Genomic DNA, 12,149 nt, shown 5'->3' on the forward strand with positions numbered 1-12,149 from the left:
CCATTGAATTTCATTTTGTTAGATAGTGCCCAGTGTTCAAGTCTGTCCAGATCCTTCTGTATCTTAAGCCTGTCTTCTGGAGTGTTGGCTATTCCTGCCAGCTTGGTGTCGTCTGCAAATTTGATGAGTTCCCCATCTATCCCCTCATCCAAATCGTTGATGAAGATGTTGAAGAGCACTGGGCCCAGAACAGAGCCTGCACCAGTCATACTGCACCAGTCATACTGTAGTAGCGAGCTAGTTGCCAATTGTCTGAACTGCAACCATGGGACTGCATAAGCAGTGCGACAATTTTTGATGGTTGTAAGTGTGACTATAACTTATGTAATTATAACTTACTTATTACTCAGGTCTCCTGCCTGAGCAGGAGATTTGACTTGAAGACCTCTGAGGTCACTTCCAACTTTGTTATTCTATTCTAAAATGATGCTATGGAAAAAGACAAACAAACAAAAAGGAAAGCATAATTAATTAATACAAAATAACAGTTCATAATATAATTTTAAAAAAGCAGACAGGCCTGAAAACTGGTACATCTCAACCACTGGGAATTCAGATCAGCCCAATCTTAAAAGCCTGGGATTGTTGAAATCAAAACCCTATCCAGTTGTAGAATTATTGAACCCTAGAATTGAGAGAGTACCTTAGAGGTCATCTAGTCCAGTTTCTGTTCAAGACAGACCCCATTACAGCATCTTTGTGCAGTAAGATGACCATCCAGGGCCCATTCGAACAACTGTGTAAATTCTCCGTTCTTGGGGCAGTCTGTTCCTCTGGCTGACAACTCATGCAATCGAGATGTCTAACTTCAGGGGTAGGCCACTTTGGCTCTTTTATGACTGGTGGACTTCAACTCCCAGAATTCCTGAGCCAGCATGGCTCAGTTTAGAAACCTCTCCATTTCTCCTCAGCATGGCTGGCTCAGGAATTCTGGGAGTTGAAGTCCACCAGTCATAAAAGAGCCAAAGTGGCCTACCCCTGAACTAGAACAATGATGTTTAAGCCACTGAATAACACTCCTTTAGATATTTGAAGCCTCCCTACAAATTATTAGGTATGTTTCCCCCCCGCTTGACTTATTTTTTGAAAAATACTGAAGTGGATATAAATAATAAAATATTTCTTTTCAATAATCTCTTATCTTGGTGAAACACATACCTAATTTCTTTAAATGTTCCTTGTTGAGTTGCCCAGGGACAATACACAGTCAGTCCTCAACTTACAACGAAATGAAAGTTGAAGTTACAACAGCAATGAAACCATTTTTCACACTTACGACCATTGCAACATCCCCGGGTCATGTGATCAAAATTCAGATGCTTGATTATTGACTCATACTTACGACGGTCGCAGTGTCCCGGGCTCATGTGATCCCCTTTTGCAACTGTCTGACCAGCAAAGTCAATGGGGAAGCAAATTCATTTATCAACCATGCTACTAACTGAACAACTGCAGTGATTCACTTAACAACTGTGGCAAGAAAAGTCATAAAGTGGGACAAAACTCACTTTACAACTGGCTTGCCTAGCAGTGGAAATTTTGAGCTCAATTGTGGTCATAAGGCGAGGAACCTGTAATCTCACTGCAGTTATTAGGTACACAAATAAAGTCCCATGATTTTTTTTCTCCCAACTGTTTGCTCTTCAGTCCCAAAGAAAAACTTCTGGTCCCAGTTGTACATCAATATTTAAAATCCTCTGAATCATTGTATATATATATCTAAATTCACAATTTTCTAGCTCTTTTAAACATCCACCCAGCATGGTAAACTTTCTCTTAGGAGTTCTTGGTGCCCTCTGAAATTGGTTGTTTTCTTGAGATGTTTCCTTTGTTGTCTAGCTCTAACATCTCCAGAGCCATTTTGGTTTTTCACATTCCTAGCATAAATTTGAAGAGCCCTCTACGCATCCTGTTCCTGAATATTCAAGGTTAAAGTTCAAGTCTAAATTCTGATTATTAATTTCTGTAGTCTAATTTTACTTGTCCGCTTGATGCCAGCTTCTTCAGACAGGATAATTCATTTTCTAGGAGATCAATATTGCTGTCAGGCAGGTAGAAGATGGATGAGCTGATGCTCAACAAAAACCCACCCCCTCATCTACCTGATGGATCAGAAGAATTGATTTGAAATACAAAGCAGAGAAACATGAACCAGAGAATTGATAGGGATATTGGGCCTCTAGATATTTCTTTCCTTTCTCCTTCGTCTCTTTTGAAATTGTCTGTCTGTCTGTCTATTTATCATCTATCCACCTATCCATCAGTTTATCCATTATCTATCTATCTATCTATCTATCTATCTATCTATCTATCTATCTATCTATCTATCTATCTATCTATCTATCTATCCATCCATCCATCTTATCTATCATCAAAATCTATCTATCTATCTATCTATCTATCTATCTATCTATCTATCTATCTATCTATCTATCTATCTATCTATCTATCTATCTATCCATCCATCCATCTATTTTATCTATCCACCCACCCACCTACCTACCTACCTATCTATTATCTATTTATCAGCTATCCACCTATCCATCTGTTTATCCATTATCTATCCATCCATCCATCTATCCATCTATCTTATCTATCATCAAAATCTATCTATTTATCTATTTATCCACCCATGCATCCATACACCCATCCATCTATTTTATCTACCNACCCACCCACCCACCTACCTACCTACCTACCTACCTACCTACCTACCTACCTACCTACCTATCTATCTACCTACCTACCTATCTATCTATCTATCTATCTATCATCACCTATTTATCTGTCATCTCTCTTATCTCTGCCCCCTCTCTATGTATCCATCCATCATCCATCAGAGAGAGAGAGAGATCTGTCTATCTCTAGTCCTTTACTTAAAACTATTCATTTAGAGACCATTCAAAGTTAGAACAGCAATGAGAAATGTGACTTAAACCAGTCCTCGTACTTATGACCATTGCACCATCTTACACTCACATGATCAAAATTTGGAAGCTCGGCAGCTGGCCTGTATTTAAAATGGTTGCAGCATTCCTGGGTCACATGATCACAATTTGCAACCTTTACAGCTGGCTTCTGACAAGCAAAGTGAATAGGGGAAGCCAGATTCACTTAACAACCATGTGTTTCATTTAACAACTGTGGGGATTCGCTTAGCATAAAATTGGCTCTTGCTTGTCTACAGAAATTCTGGTCCCAATTGTGGTTGTAGGTGGAAGAGTCCCTGTATCTGTCCATCATTATACGTGTGTCAGCTTTATTTTGTACAAAAGCAGCACCTGTAAGGCTTACACCTCCTATTTTTCCGGAAAAACCAACCTGAGAAGTGTGTTGGGCTTAGCAAGAGAAAGTCTGGCTCCAGAGTCATCTAGCTAGTTTTGCGAAGGAAATTCTCTACCTGAAGGAACCTGAACTTATAACCGTTCATTTAGTGACCATATGAAGTTACACGGCACTGAAAAAAGTGACTTATGACCATTTTTCACACTTACGACTCTTGCCGCATCCCCAGGGTCACGTGATCAAAATTCAGACACTTGGCAACTGACTCATATTTATAGTGGTTGCAGTTTCCCAAGGTCATGTAATTCCATTTGGCATCCTTTTGACAACCAAAGTCAATGGGGAAGCCAGATTCACTTAACAACTGTGTTACTAACTTAACAACTGCAGTGATTCACTTATCAACTGTGGCAAGAAAAGTCATATAATAGGGCAAAACTGTCTTAACAACTGTCTTGTTTAGCAATTGAAATTTGGAGCTCAATTGTGACGATAAGTTGAGAACTACTATATAAAAAAGATGTTGAGACTGTAGAACAGGGGTCTTCAAACTTGACCCTTTTAGGACTTGTGGACTTCAACTTCCAGAATTCCTCAGCCAGGCACGCTGGCTGAAGAATTCTGGGAGTTGAAGTCCACAAGTCCTAAAAGGGCCACGTTTGAAGACCCCTACACTAGAAAGAGTACAGAGAAGAGCAACAAAGATGATCAGGGGACTGGAGACTAACAGATATAAAGAACAGTTGATGGAATTGGGTCTGTCTAGTTTAATGAAGAGAAGGACGAGGGGGGACGATAGCAGCGTTTCAATATCTCAGGGGCTGCCACAAAGAAGAGGGAGTCAAGCTATTCTTCAAATCACCTGAAGGCAGGACAAGAAGCAACGGATGGAAACTAATCAAGGAGAGAAACAACCTAGATATAAAGAGAAATTTCCTGACAGTGAGAACAATCAATCAATGAAACAGCTGCCTCCAAAAGCGATGAATGCTCCAACACTGGAAGTTTTTAAGAAGAGACTGGACAGCCATTTGTCCGAAATGGTATAGGGTTTCCTGCCTGAGCAGGAGGTTGGACTAGAAGATCTCCAAGGTCCCTTCCAACTTTGTTATTCTTTTAAATTTTGTTGAAACACCAATGCCTATGACATCTACCCCTTTTCAGAAACAAGACCCAAAGATTTTGAAATGTTAAAACTGGAGGAGAATTACAGAAGAGGAACATTTTTGGATGAATGAAAAGGACAGCTCTACCATTGTGTCTTTTTGCAGAAGACTTTCCTGCTGGTCACTTCATTGCAAATTTATCTCTCGGACATCTGGTGGCCTTACAAAACAGTTCTGATTTTGGCCTTTATTAGCTTCTCTTCTGCAATGGCTTTTGTGTTCCCGTGAGCACTCGATGTGTTTGCATTTAGAAGTCAGACAAATTCACACTGCACATTCACCAATCTCTGATGGAGTCTATAGGATGAATATATTTGCAACTAGCAAAGAAATATTGGAGTAGAATTCACATCTTAATACAGAACAAGTGAATATAAAGAGAAAACCAGAAACATTTGGGTTTAATGGAAAAAGAAAATTTAGAATTTTGATGTTATGTATGTTGATGGCAGCAAGCTTACTTTATGTACAAAAATGAAGGGATACTTCAGTTCTTATAGGAAATTGAATTTTTGAATGGTTGCAAAAGTTGATGGAGTTACCAGAGATGGCTAAATTGTTTTGATTTAAAAAAACCACACAATTACCTTTGTTTCTACTTGGAAACCGCTTCTGCTTGAGGTAGAAAAAAATGAAACTTTGATTTTGGGTTTTACCGATTAGGTAGGTTTTTGGCTATAGAAATGGCTAATTTAAATTATTATGTAAAGGTAGAAATTTGATGCTCTTATCTTATTCTACTGCACCAAAGGGAGTCGGAAGCTAACACCTATTCCTGCTTTTTCCCCTTTTTCCCCCCTTATTTTCCTACTATTGTATTTTTGTGTTGTCTTCGACTTACAACCATAACTGAGCCCAAAATTTCTGTAACTAAGCGCGAGAGAATTAAGCTGAAAGCAAACAGCTGATGTTACGTAGTTAGAGTAATGATACATCTGCAAGAAAACAAGCACCAAGGACCCCTTGAGAGAGAATTATTAAGGGAATTTTGCCTCATATTTCTTACTCCAGTTGTTAAGTGAATCACTCCAGTTGTTAAGTAAGTAACACTATTGTTAAGTGAATCTGGCTTCTCCATTTATTTTGCTTGTCAGAAAGTCACAAAAGGGGATCACATCACCCTGGGACTCTGCAACCGTCATAAATATGAGTCACTTGCCAAGCATCTGAATTTTAATCACATGACCATGGGGATGCTGCAATGGTCATAAGTGTGAAAAATGGTCATAAGTCACTTTTTTTCAGTGCAGTTGTAACTTTGAATGGGCCCCAAAGAAATGGCTATAACTCCTTGTATTTAAATATGAAATATACAGCTGGTCAGTTGATGTTGGCAAATAGGAACACATCAAAATTTAGTGCCTTTAGTGCCAAAATGAGCTGCTGGCAAACAATTTTCAGTTTTTGGATGCTTTGGGAGAAACTGGATTATGGTTGAGTAGCTTGTTCTTTTTTTTTTTTTTAGCAGATTATTTGCAAAGAAGAATAAAGTGAGTGATGGCAAATAACTACTCCAAATCCTTTTCTAATGAATAGAAAGAACAACATATTTATAAGTGAAACTGGAGGAGGAGTGTGTTTGAACATTTGGTAGAATTGTTTGAGATTCTGGAAAAGAATTAAGTATCTTATAACAAGACTGAAAGGGCAGAAGATCAGTCTGATGCATCAGTGAATTCTGCTTGTTACATCCAAGGTTTCTGCATGTATTGTTTAAAAATATAAAATTACAGGTGGTCCTTTACTTATATGACATTCATTTAGTGACCAAAGTTACAATGACATTAAAAAGCTGACTTACGACTGGTCGTCACACTTAACGATTGTTGCAGCGTTCCCATGGTTATGTGATCAAAATTGATCACATGATCAAAATTCAGGTGCTTGCAACCGAAATGTATTTATGATCCCAGGATCACGTGATCTAAGTTTGTGACCTTCCCAATCAGCTTCCGACAAGCAAAGTCAATGAGGAAAGCTAGATTCGCTTACCGACCACATGATTCACTTAACAACTGCAGTGATTCACTTAACAGTGGTGGCAAAAAAGGTCATAAAATGGGGCAAAACTCACTTTACAACTGCCTTGCTTAGCAAAGGAAATTCTGATCCCAATTTTGGTTGTAAGCTGAGGACTCCTATATAGACTTTTTTTTGTTGACATTTAAATATAGTATACAGTTGGTCCTCGACTTCCGACTTACACTTGAGATCAGAATTTATGTTGCTAAATGAGACATTTGTTAAGTGAGTTTTGCCCCGTTTTACAACCTTTCTTGCCACAGTCGTTGTGAATCACTGCAGTTGTTAAATTAGTCACACCGATGCTAAGTGTATCTGGTTTCCCCACTGACTTTGCTTATCAGAAAGTCACAACAAATGGATCACATGATCCTGGCACATTGCAACCGTCATTAAAATGAGTCAGTTGCCAACTATCTTGAATTTTGATCACATGACCATGAAGATGCTACAATGGTTGTTAGTGTGAAAAATGGTCTTAAGTCACTTTTCCGTTGACGTTGTAAGTTTGAATGGTCACTAAATGAATTGTAAATCGAGGACTACCTGTATAGTGTTTTTAAATCATTTTGTGTATGTGGAGTTACACTTTCCCCTAGCATTTCATGCTAGGGCAGGGGTAGGCAACCTTGGCTCTTTTATGACTCGTGGACTTCAACTCCCAGAATTCCTGAGCCAGCATGGCCCAGCTTGAAAACTCTCCCTTTCCCCTCAGCGTGGCTGGCTCAGGAATTCTGGGAGTTGAAGTCCACAAGTCAGGGCCAAGGCTGCTTACCCCTGTTCTAGGGGATGGATGGATCCCTTCTTCTCATCCAGTTCTTTCCATAGGATTACACCCCAGGGTTCTTAAGGAGCTAGCGGATGTGATCTCAGAACCACTGAACTATATTTTGCAAAGATCCTGGAGCACTGAGAAACTACCAGAGGACTGGAAAAGAGCTGATGTAGTTCCCATCTTCAAAAAAGGGGAAAAAAGGACCCAGGAAATTACAGACCTATCAGCCTGACCTCAATACCTGGGAGGATTCTGGAAAAGATAATCAAACAACGAATCAGCGAACACCTAGAGGCAAACAAAGTCATTACTAAAAGCCAACACGGGTTTGTCAAAAACAGATCATGCCAGACAAATCTTATTGCATTCTTTGACCAGGTGACAAAATTAGTGGACCAGAGGAATGCTGTGGATATAATTTACTTGGACTTTACTAAGGCATTTGACAAAGTAGATCACAACCTACTACTTGATAAGATAGAAAAATGTGGGATAGACAGCATCACCACCAGATGGATCCGTAGCTGGCTGACTGGCCGTACTCAGCGTGTGATCCTCAATGGAACTGCATCTACATGGAGGGAAGGAAGTGTGTAGTGGGGTGCCCCAGGGCTCTGTTCTGGGCCCAGTGCTCTTCAACATCTTCATCAACGATCTGGACGAGGGGATAGATGGGGAACTCATCAAATTTGCAGACGACACCAAGCTGGCAGGAATAGCCAACACTCCAGAAGACAGGCTTAGGATACAGGAGGATCTGGACAGACTTGAACACTGGGCACTANAATACTGCATCCAGTTTTGGTCACCACGATGTAAAAAAGATGCTGAGACTCTAGAAAGAGTACAGAGAAGAGCAACAAAGATGATTAGGGGACTGGAGGCTAAAACATATAAGGAACGGTTGCTGGAATTGGGTATGTCTAGTTTAACGAAGAGAAGGACGAGGGGGGACATGATAGCAGTGTTCCAATATCTTAGGGGATGCCACAAAGAAGAGGGAGTCAGGCTATTCTCCAAAGCACCTGAAGGCAGGACAAGAAGCAACGGGTGGAAACTAACCAAAGAGAGAAGCAACCTAGAACTAAGGAGAAACTTCCTGACAGTGAGAACAATTAACCAGTGGAACAACCTGCCTCCAGAAGCGGTGAATGTGCCAACACTGGAAGTTTTTAAGAAGAAACTGGACAGCCATTTGTCCGAAATGGTATAGGGTTTCCTGCCTGAGCAGGAGGTTGGACTAGATGACCTCCGAGGTCCCTTCCAACTTTATTATTATTATTATTATTATTATTATTATTATTATTATTATAGTGGTTATTCTTAGATCTTAATAGATCTCTGCAAGGCCAAAGGTCAAGAGCTTGGCCATTAAATTGGGGATCACCAGCCCCCTGGACATTCTTCTGCAGACCTGCAGAGCTCCGTTGCTGGAATTTAGCATAGTTCTCAAAAGCCACTCGTGTGTAGTCTGGATTCTTTACAATCAAGGGAAAAAATGGTCACATTTTTTTATTCATGACTCTGTTGAAATGCTTCCCTATTCTTTTCAGATTTAACTCTCCTGAAATATTATGTGTGGGAAGCACTAAAGCAGTGGTAGGTTTCAAATATGTGAACAGCCGATTCTCTGTGTGGATGCCGCTTCCAGAAGTCCATTCTAGGCCTGGGCAACAAAAAATTAACTACTGGTTCTGCCGAACTGGTTGAATCCCACCACTGCACTAAAGGATTGCTCACACTGGGCACATAACTGTGTTTCCAACTGTGGCTATTTCAAAGAAAATTGGATGCCAAATAGCATATAAGTGATTCTTGAGCAAGGTCTGCAGGATTGTCTGGGATGCCAAACATCTTCATGACTTGTTCTTCTCCTTGTTACCTTCTGGGACGAGGCTTCGTGGTATCTGAAGTAGGACCTCCAGATTTGTTGCATATAGCATCAACCTTGCAAACTCTGAAGCTTCCTCTTTCCTCTATGGACAATGATCCCCAATTTAAGGGCCAAGCTCTTGACCTTTGGTCAAGATTTAAGATCTAAGAATAACCACTATGGAAAGAACTGGATGAGATATATGTACATATATGTATGGGTGGGTACACACACACACACACACATTAGATAGAATAAATAGCCTTTTTGTCATTTTTTACTGTGGCACACATTAAATTTTGTTGCTTGCTCTCAAAAGTGTACACATACATAACACACATTTAAACATGCTATCTGCAACATATGTATAATCCTTACCTATAAATAACATAAACCCTGTCCATCTTGAATACGTAGCGGAAAGAGAAAGCTTTAGAGTTCAAAAGGTTAATACTGTAACATATGCATACACGTATATATGCATGTATGTACCATATGTATGTATGTATGTACATAGCATGTGTATATGTGTGTTATATATGGGTATGGGTAAATATATACTTGAAGAGCAGTCAACAGAATTTCATTTTTAATGTGGGCCAGTGTGCTCATAAACGACAATAAAGGTTATTTTATCTTATTTGTCTTATCTTAAATTGTCTGGTGAAGGACCACCAAGCTTGGTTGACTCCTTTGTTTTGGGATAGTAATTTAACCCACCATCCTTACTTCCCACAGGCCTGTAATTCCTTCCTGGAAACATTAACACTGACCTCCTTATCATCATCCTCCTCTTCTACCTTCTTTCTTTTCTCCTTGTCTATCTCCTCCTCCTCCCGTGCCCTTTTTTTTCTGAATCTCCTTCAGTTCTTCGATCCATAAATATTTTATTTCTGGTAATTAATCTCCTTTCATCTGCTAATCGTCATTGAGTGATATTTGAGTGGATAAGTTCTTTTCCAGTGTTCAAAGTTAATATTGCTCACATTCGCATCTCCCCACTTCATTGATTCTGATTTATAATTACACACTATAAGGGTGCAATTTTTAAACCCAGTTAACTTTTGCCTTATCTGTGGCTGTCATTCTTTCAGGAACTCTACAGTCCAGGTCTGGTTGCCTCGTCAGAGCTCCTGAGTCCTAATGCCCACTTGCTGTCTTAACATCTGATGTGGTCCTTGTTGACCTAAGATGAAACCAATGCAGCTAGTCCTTGATTTATGACAACTGTGCCCAAAACTTTGTTGCTTAGCAAGACAAATGTTAAGTGAATATTTGCTCCATTTTATGACCTTTCTTGCCACAATTGTTAAGTGAATCCCTGCGGCTATTTAAAAAGTAACATGATTGTTAAGTGAATCTGTCTTCCCCATTGACTTTGCTTGTCCGAAGGTTGCAGAAGTTGATCACATGACCTTGGGACATTGCGACAGTCATAAATACGAACCAGTTGCCAAGCATGTAACTTTTGATCACATGACCATGGGGATGCTGCAACAGCCATATGTGTGAGAAATGGTCATATGTCACTTTTTTCCAGCGCTGTTATAACTTTGAATGGTCACTAAATGAATGGATTCTTTTTTCTATTTTCTCACTAGGCTGATGGATACAGTTAGTCTGGCTGTATGATCTGTCTGGCGTAGCTCTATGAAGGAGATGGGTTAGTTAAAAGTTTGATAGATAGATAGGTAGGTAGGTAGGTAGGTAGATGGATGGATAGATATAATATAAATAGATAGACAGACAGATGGATGGATAGATAGATATACATAATATAGATAGATAGATAGGTAGGTAGGTAGGTATAATAGACAGACAGACGGACAGACAGATAGCTAACTCTCAAACTCACCAGAATATCATAAGCCCAACCTTCACCACAAGGGGGGCATCCATGGGTATTGTTATAGGAATATATGAATATTATGTGTCTGGCATAGCTCTATGAAGGAGATGGGTTTATTAAAGGTTTGATAAATGAATGAATGAATGAATCAATCAATCAATAGCTCTCAACCTCATCAGAATATCATAAGCCTGTTCCTCACCACAAGGGGGGCATCCATGGATATTGTTATATGAATATATGAATATTATGTGTATCTACAATTAGATCGCAGTCTAATACTGGTAGAAGCTTAATCATTTATGTCATAACCGAGACATAAGAATTATTAAGGTAGCATCTCAGAATGTAGGCAGTTCCAAGCTAATGTTTGGGGGGAGTTTTATAAAATTAGGGTGTTCAGGTATGATAAATCCAATATTTCCAGGTCTTGAGGAAATCATTTAGGTATCATTCCGAGGGCTCCAATCATGATTGATGTAACAGTCGTTACATGTTTCTTTTTCCATCAGTGTTCATGTTTGATCTCTACAAAATATTTCATAATTTCTCCCCCAATTGTTTCCCTCCAATCCTAGAATCCCCTGGAATAGCAACATCAATGAACCAGACTTTATTCTTTTCAATAATTATTATTCCAGGGAAATAGCAGCTTTCCTTTCCTTCTCCTTTAGAATCGTTATCATTCAGATAATGCTTCTAAGAACCAGCCTTTATTCTCAAACTTTCCTGGGCTTTTTCTCTCAGGATAAAAAATATTCCACGAGTGTAAATAAAAATTAGATTCTGTTTACTGACTGAGGTTGTGAGTTCTCCTAAAATTCCTGCTGAAGGAGGTTATTGTACAGAAACACGCTGCTTTGTGCTTGGAGTAAATCCGTTAGACACTGCCTGCCAGCAAGAACAGCAGCACCAGATGCTCAAATGGGACTCTGAAACCTCTACTCAGCATTGGAAGAGAAGCAGACAGATGGTATTCAGCATGCTGTGTTACCAGTTACTTGATCATCCATCTCAGGATAGATGCAGAGGTCATTGGCAGTAGGTTGGGCTGGTGGCATTGTGTGTCCGTTCCACTTTTTTGCTGCTTCAGGGAAGATGCAATGGGGGCTATTTGTGGGGTTAAGGAATTTGGCTCTAAGCAGATTATTATGCTTCAAAATATCCCAGCACTTGGGG

Source organism: Protobothrops mucrosquamatus, unplaced genomic scaffold (assembly GCF_001527695.2).
Source record: "Protobothrops mucrosquamatus isolate PMUCROS unplaced genomic scaffold, P.Mucros_1.0 scaffold81, whole genome shotgun sequence".
NCBI classification, from domain to species: Eukaryota; Metazoa; Chordata; class Lepidosauria; order Squamata; family Viperidae; genus Protobothrops; species Protobothrops mucrosquamatus.